This window comes from Arachis ipaensis, chromosome B8, assembly GCF_059453495.1.
Source record: "Arachis ipaensis isolate K30076 ecotype BB chromosome B8, ASM5945349v1, whole genome shotgun sequence".
Lineage (NCBI taxonomy): Eukaryota > Viridiplantae > Streptophyta > Magnoliopsida > Fabales > Fabaceae > Arachis > Arachis ipaensis.
Genome location: NC_142443.1, coordinates 132,717,037 through 132,725,350, shown reverse-complemented (window position 1 = coordinate 132,725,350; position 8,314 = coordinate 132,717,037). Strand labels below are relative to the sequence as shown.

General features: G+C 28.9%; 1 long non-coding RNA gene across 2 annotated transcripts; it reads left to right on the top strand.

Annotated features, from left to right (window-relative positions):
• The first annotated feature begins 1,486 nt into the window (after positions 1–1,486).
• Positions 1,487–7,717, top strand: LOC148549899 (uncharacterized). 2 transcript variants are annotated; one of them, XR_015896152.1, is made up of 6 exons: positions 1,487–1,622; positions 3,723–3,809; positions 4,769–4,801; positions 4,904–5,030; positions 7,268–7,352; positions 7,478–7,717. It is a non-coding gene; the product is annotated as an uncharacterized LOC148549899 (long non-coding RNA). The 2 variants fall into 2 exon arrangements; XR_015896151.1 differs by having other exon boundaries at positions 3,720–3,809.
• Positions 7,718–8,314: the final 597 nt, after the last annotated feature.

Below are 8,314 nucleotides of genomic sequence, written 5' to 3'. Positions count from 1 at the left end.
TATAGAGATCATTGAGGTGGTGAAGTAGGCAAAGGAAGTACATTGGGGAGTGGTAACTTTTCATAGATTTGGGAAAACTATAGACTCTTTCATTGTTGCCAATGGAATTAGGTAAATCAGACAGTTTGTATGATCTTCTATAAAATAATTCTTTTGTCTTCATATGTTTATATGTTATGACTTCATTCAAGTAAATTTTATTGAGAAAAAAGTTTACTATATTTGTAAATTGGTTTCTTGAAACTTATTACTCTTTAAAGGTATTGCATCTACCGTAGAATATTAATATTTGTTTCTCAGTATCTATTAATTGGACAAAAGCGCTTCTGTTTTTATGAATTTTTTTAGATTTTATATTTGATGGGTTGGTAGTGATTTGAGTAAGGTGTATGCAATTCTCACCAAGGCTTTTACTGGATTTTAACATTCTTTTAAGTCTAATGCATTTCTTTTGATTAAAATCTCAATTGCTGACATTTTTCTATCATTCAATAAACTTGAAAAATATATATTCCATAATTTAAAAGAATTGATAAGAACTAGATGAACATGGAGCAGTTTACTTTTTGTTTGCGGCTTAACCATATAATGCTTTGATGAGATGGTTTCATTGTGATTTTAGAGTTTGTATATTGAAAACTTTTAATCAATATGCATGCTCAGGAGAAATCGCTCGAACTGTTGTCGGCATCTTAGGTCTCGCTCACGTACTCTAATTAATTAGTTACTTCAATTGTATCTACTATATCATCATTGATCTTAATTACTTTCTTTTGTCTTGCTTAGGAAACATAATTTCTGCCTTCCTGTTCTTGTCCCCGGTGTAAGTTTGATATATTTCACCTTCATTCTTAACTATCCCTTTTTATGGGGCCATATTTTTGTCATTTTTTATTTGCATCTGATCTTCCTAGAATAAAAAGGAAACAAGTGTCTTAATTAGGATGATGCAAAACACTAATTTAGTATTGCTTGTGCTGTTCTATCATTGGGTTTTAAGGTTTAACGGGTTTCATTGATATTTAATTTGATTGTATGGTAATTAGCTAATTTTAGGTACTTAATTACTTTGGTTAGATAAAGATAACTCTTTAATTATTTAAGATTAATTATTAATTTAAGACAAAAATATTCATTTTTCTTTCGTGTTATTTCGATCTGTTTTTGCTTTCCTGGTTGAAGTGTGAAAAATTGTGTCTTGATTTCCATCTGGATTGTTGCAAGTTGCTATGATATTCCTTCCCTTTTTTATGATGTATTTTCTCTATTTTGTGTTTCAGAGAAATCCAAAATCCTGTGAATAACGCAATCCAATGTGCTCGAAGCCTACATCAGCCTTCAAAAAGTCGCGAAGTAACCCTTCTTTACCTACTTCCTTCATTTCTTTATTCTAATTTTTATCTCATTGAAAAGAGCTGGTTTGTTTCTTATAAAACTATTTAGTGTTCTTGTGGGGTCCATGTTGAATTTGCAGGTATCATTAACATTTTATTTCATCCCCCCAAAGATTTGGACACAAAGGAATTGAGAGGCAAATTTGGTTTTGTTGCCTTTTTTTTTTGTCAGTTACATGTTCTTCAATTGTGCAGCAGTTTTTGGGTTCAGAGATAAAATACTTTTGGGTAAGTTACGTTAAGACCACTACTTGCTTATTTTTTATATAAATTATTTTTTTGTTTTCTGTTGTGTGGGTTTATAAATTTTACCTTTTTATGATATGTGAAAGTTTATAGGTGTGTAAAAATAAGTTAATGTATTTAGAGGGTGCAATTGTATTCACTGGTTTATTGTTTTTTTTTTCTGGTTTTCTGATTTTATGGTATTTTATCTTCTTGATTATTTACTTTCTAAATACATATTTTGTTTGCCTCTCTTATGAAATAAAATTAGTAAGAAACTTATAGTTATTTGTTTCTCTCTTTTATTTATTTCTTTTTTCCTTGTCTGAATCTTTTTTTTCCCTTCTGTTTTCTTGGGTGTTGAACTAAATAATTAACAAGTGTTGCTGTTTTGTCTTTTTTTTTTTTTACCATTTACTTCAGATTGTAGCTATTTATCTCTTATATTTCTAAATGTTGAATTATGCCTTTTTATGCATTCAATTTTGAAAAACTATTGTGTTAAAACAGTGAAAAATTCTTTAAAAATCTGTATGGTGTAATTTCAACCACTGGGTTCCTTTATTTTATTCTGTTGTTTCTCTGATCTTTTGATTTTTATCTTCTTGGGTACTTATTTTATCAATGCATATTTTGTTTCCCTCTATTCTGACGTGTTATGAGTGATAGGCGTGATGGATGACGATTTGCTTTTGATGGTCCGCTCTGGTTTTGCAGTGGCGGCGGTGCCAGTGCTAAATATGACTCTTCATTCATATTACTTTGTTTTTTGTTATTTTTCATTTTATTTTTCACCTTTGTGCCTTATTATTTATATATAGGCGTGCATCACGATTTTTATTTGGAACCTGTTTAAAATACTCTCTCACTTTTTAGGAGGTCTTGGTTTTTCTCTTTTTTTTTTTTTAAATAGGCCAATAAGATTATAATAGATTAAGTCCTTTAAGCTATTGTGGAGCTAATGAAAATTAAATGTGATTATTATGCTGAAATTATGCCATTTAAATATTTTCTTTGGTTTAGACAATGTATCCATTCCTGCGGTGAAGAAAACAAAAGAAGTTTACTGAATGAGAAAAATAGTAGGCTTATAATAAGAATTGTTGGATATTAAGTTTGTTTTTCTAATTTCCTTTTGTTGTCACTCAAAGGGTACGAGATTGAAACCATTCTTTTTAGATGTCATCATATGTTGTTACTAGGATTTAGAATGTTGATTTATATAATTGGTTGATAGATATTTAGCATTGCATAAGGGATCAATTCATGTTACTACTTTGTATTGTAATTATGTCAATGTACTACTCATTTGATCAGAAAATGTCCATTGATTTGGGAAAAAAGAGATTTCTAGATTTTTTCTCATCTCATTAAACACCATAAAACGGTATATGGTATTCTTACTGAGTGTACTAATATAAGTTATGTTACGTATTTATCACATGCCATTACCAAATAGGCAAAATATGAAATTTATGGGGAGAAGGTAAGGTACATTATTTAGTTGTTCGAATAAATAAATTTTGTTCTGTGTTTATCACATACCATTTAGTTGTTTGAATTGGGTAGTACTTATTTAGTCACATGACATGCTTTCAAATTAAAGCCAATTCCTAACCAAATACATACCATGAATGCCTTTAAGCCAAGGGATGTTATTACAATTGAGTTAAAGAACTGAAATTTTATTTTGTTCGTTTTGATTTTTCATTTGTCTTTTGGAGGTTATTTGTGGAGCTGAAAATACTAAAATATCTCCAATTATATGATGAGCTTCCAAATTTTTTAATTTTATATTCTTTCCATTCCAAGATCTCAGATGTTTTTTTGTTCTTTGTTCTCAGTCTTGGTGTATTATTTGGAGCTTTTATTTTTTTTTCCGACTTCTTTATTTCTTTATTTAATTATACATGATTCTATGTGAATGATTTTTTTATACCAAGCATCTTCACTGTATTGTTATCTGTCTCGAGAGCTTTTCATTTCATTTTCTCCTTATACTATGTATCTTGACTGTTATTTTTTATTGGTTGGCAAGTATTCTATTGTGGACTTGTGGTAACTACTTCATCACTTGAAATTGTTTGTATATATTTTTAGTAGGCAGAATAATTCAGTTAGAGATGAGTGAATAAATACAGCGGCATACGGGGAGCAAATTGATAGGATTGCCAACTTACTTATTCTCAGGTTTGTGAATGTAGCTTTGGAGCTTAATTTGTTAAACATTTTTACATGAATCTCCCATTATTTCCTTTCCTGCTTCTTCTCCAAGTAATGCAGTAAAAATGTTTGTGAAAGTGGATCTGATAGGGTCAATGAATTTCATTTAAAAATGCAATGGTGGTGAAAAAAATCTAAAGTTGTTTCACAACTATAAGACTTCTTTTAATTTAAAAAATTACTAAAGTTTATAAACTAGGAAAGGATATGCTGTCTTTCAAAATTTTAAAATCACAAATTATTCATTTTATACAAAATTCATGCATATAAAGGGGAGGACTAATATGTTGGCTTTTATTTGATATCTTCTATTTCTTTATGGTTATTTCTTTGTTATATTTTGTGGGCCTTCCTCTCTTTTGTTTAGTTCTTTCTCTCTTGATTGAATCTTTTATTTTTTTTTTTTTAGTTTTTTATTTCTATTGGGGTAAATAATCGGGTTGTTATTTCTACATGATGTCCATGCTAATTTTATAGGTATCATAAATATTTTTTTTATTTTTGTTCTGAAATTTTGGACAGAAAAGATTTGAGAGTGAAATTTTGCTTTGTGCCTTTCTTATTTTTTTTCATATTAAAATTATTTGTTGTTAGTAACCAGATTTCATCTGTATAAAATTAGTAAGAATTTGAGATCCATGTTGATTTGACAAATATCATGAACATTTGATTTCATTTTTCTTTTTCTGAAATTTTGCACACACGAATTGATAGTCAATTTTAGTTTTTTTTATTTTTTTTTAAATTCTGATTAACGCTACGTGTCGTAGGTTAGTAACCATATTTGATTAGTATAATAAGCGCTGCTGTTGTGAATGTGGTAACTGACATACGCTTATATACATAATTGTACACCACTTAAATTTTACTTGGATACTATTATATACTTTTTTTCCTGACTCGCCTGTTCTTTAATTGTGGAGCAGCTCTTGGTTTGGGAGAAAAGGCTTTTTGGGCAAGTAAGTTATACTACTACTTACTTATTTTTATATGAAATTTAAGGCGTTAAATATTTATATTTGGGTGTCTCGTGCTATTTGATGATGTTTGTGTGTTGTCAGGTTTGCTGGGACTAAGAAAAGAATGAGTGTCTTCAAAGGCAATGAAAAAGATGGGAAGTGAAAAGTGTCAAAAGATCCTAATAAACCAAAGAGGCAACTGAGTGGTTTCTTCGTTTAGTCCGAAAGGGTAAATCATTCTTCAGTTTTTACTTTTTTTTTTTCGCTATAGCATGCTAATTCTAAATGCATCTTGCTGGTTGTCTTGTGCTTTATTGTGCATGATGCATCTTGCTTTGATTCTTTTAATTAAAAAAATTACCAAGGTTTAAAAACTAAGAAAGCATAAGCTGTTTTTCAGAATTTTAAAATCATAAATTAGTCATTTTGTACAGAATTCATGCATACACAGGAGAGGACTAATATCTTGGCCTTTATTTGATATCTTATGTATCTTTAGGGTTATTTCTGTATTATTTTTTGTGGGCCTTATTCTGTTTTGTTTACTTTTTCATTTCTTTATTGAATGATCTATTTTTTTGTTTTCTGTTTCTACGGGATAAATACTCGGAATTGTTATTAATATGAGTTCCATGTTGATTTTATAAGTATCATAAACATTTTTTTTTTCTGATTTTTGCAGTGAAAGGAATTCATACTTAGATTTATATTTTTGCCTTTTTATTTTTTTCTTTTAACTAAAATTTTGTTTTTTTAACTTAGTAATTATTTGTATAATTAACACTACTGTTGTGAATTTTATAACATGCTGGCTTTTATTTGATATCTTCTCTCTTTAGGGTTATTTCTTTGTTTTTTTTGTGTTGGCTTTACTCTCTTTTGTTTATTTTTTTATTTCTTGATTGAATGATCCATTTTCTTGTTTACTGTTTCTGTGGGAGTAAATGCTCGGGATTGTTAATATATGAGCTCCATGTTGGTTTTATAAGTATCATGAACATTTTTTTTCTGATTTTTTGTATTGAAAAGAATTTATAGTCAGGTTTAGATTTTTGCCTTTTTATTTTTTTTTCTTCTAATGAGGATTGTTATTTGTATGAGGTCTATATTGATTTTACAATTATCATCAACACTTTTGCCATTTTTCTTCTTTTGAAATTTTGTACACAAAGGAATTAAGAGTCAAATATAGTTTTCTTTCCTTTTTTTTTTAATTCTAATTAACGCTGATTATGTTTTTTTGTGTGTTTTTTAATGTTTATTTTTAGAGAATTTTTGAAACATTTTTACAAGTGATACATTTTTATGCATTTAATTTCAAAAAGCTCCTGTGTTAAAAAAGTGGAATATTCTATATTTCGTTGTCGTATTTTTTAAAATCAAATTAGTAAGAAGGTTATCCTTGTATGTTACTCTCTTTTGTTTATTTCTTTATTCCTTGATTGAATCTTTCATGTTTTTGTTTTCTGTTTCTGTAAGGGGTAAATAATAGGGGTTGTTATTTCTATATGATGCCCATGTTGATTTTATAGGTATCATAAACATTTTTTCAATACAACTACTTGCTTATTTTTATAAAATTATTTTTGTGTTCTTTTAAGTGGGTTTATAATCTTTATTTTTTCTAATATATGAAAGCTCATACGTGAGTAAAAAATAAGTTAATAAATTTATTTTTAGTTTTTTATATTCTTGATTAGTTACTTTATAAATACATATTTTGTTTCCCTCATTGTTGGAATAAAATTAGTAAGTAGTTTATCCTTATTTGTTACTCTCTTTTGTTTATCTCTTAATTTCTTGATTGTATATTTTATTGCTTTCCTTTTAGCATAATTTTCTAAGTTTATTGATGCCCTATCTCTTGAAAATTTAGTTAAATAAATAATTAGCTTGTGTGTATCTTCGTTGGAATATGATATATTTTTTTATTGAAAATCTAATTATATAGAAAGCCTACTAAAATCATGATATTTAAACAAAAAGGTGTGCTCATTACCTAAGTCTGTCATCCCCTAGATTTATGCATAGCAAAAAGGTGTGCTCATTACCTAAGCCTGTCATCCCCTAGATTTATGCATAGGCTTTTTTGTTTTGATTCTTGCTTTTATCGTTATATTGACATCGTGTTGTTTTTGTTCTCTTCCTCTTCTCTCTCTTCTCTCTCTTTATCTATGCATTAGGTTAGGGTTTAGAGGGAGCCGTGTTGATTTACGTGTTATTTTTCACACTTTTTTGCTGTATTTTTCTCCTAATATTAGGTTAGGATATAGGGTTCCAAGTCTGTCCTTCTCATTCTTCGATGTGAGCAGTTGTTCTATTTATATTTGCTGTATTTCTCTCCTAATATTAGGTTAGGGTATAGGATTTATAGCAGTTTCGCTATTTTATTCCATTTTGTCCCTTTTTTTGAGCCCGTTCAAATTCAAACTATTCTTATGTGCTATAATAGTGTCCTCTCAACAGAAAGTCTATTCATGCTGTGAGAGACAAGTTAAATGAATTAGATCATTCTAAAAATTCATGTGATGAAGTTGATGAAAGTTAGGAGGTGAGTAATGTTAAATTATTTTTCTGAAAGGGTATTGACTTTTATTTTTGGATTCTTTTGACTACGGCTATCTGTAATTATCTCTATAATTTGGTTTCAATTTTCATACATTTTTTTAAAATTAGGAGTATGTGGTTGATCTTAAACCAATGCTCTGTGGAGGAAAGAGAAGCATCTTCCCTTGGAAGAGGTTGAGAAGATCCTTGATGTTGGAATTTGATGAGTCTCATGGCTCTGGGGATGAGTCTGCGTGTTAAATGAGATGACTGCCCATGCCAGTTAACTAGAGCTACTGATTAGGACTAATAGGGCATTATATATTTTAGTTGTGTCCATGTAAGCATTTTATATTTTGAGTTGTGATGTAGAAGATGTGTGGATTAAGATGTTTTTATTTTCTGTATGGAATGCTTTGTGCATTTGTATTGGACTTATTTCTCATGTAATTAATAAAATGTTAGGGTGTGGAGTGTGGACACAATATCATTAGCCGCTAGGCAAATTAATTGTGTAGTCTTTTATGTTTGTAGTTCAATTATTTCTTTGAAATTCAATAAAGTGAAGTAGCTCCTTTATGATGTTAAAATCTTATTCCACATTTTAGGCTATTGCTTCATCTAATTGCTTTTGGCAAGTGAATATTTTATAGGATTTAGATGAATGCATGTGCATGCTTGAATTCTTATGCAATTTCTCTATGAAACAATTTGTAACTGATCCTTTGTTAACTGTCTTTTAGACGGATTTTCTTAGGTACATGTTGGCCAAATTAGTTAATTTAGCCTAAGTGACAAAATAGTATATTTTTTGTTTTAACTTTTTATATTGACACTTTTTTTTAATTTTACCATAACTCTGTGAAAAATGTTTGATTTCTGAAATGTTTATTCTGCTCGAATTTAGAGATTTTGACTTTATTTTTCATATGTTCCACTTTTGCTGTAAGACCCAGAAATTTTAGA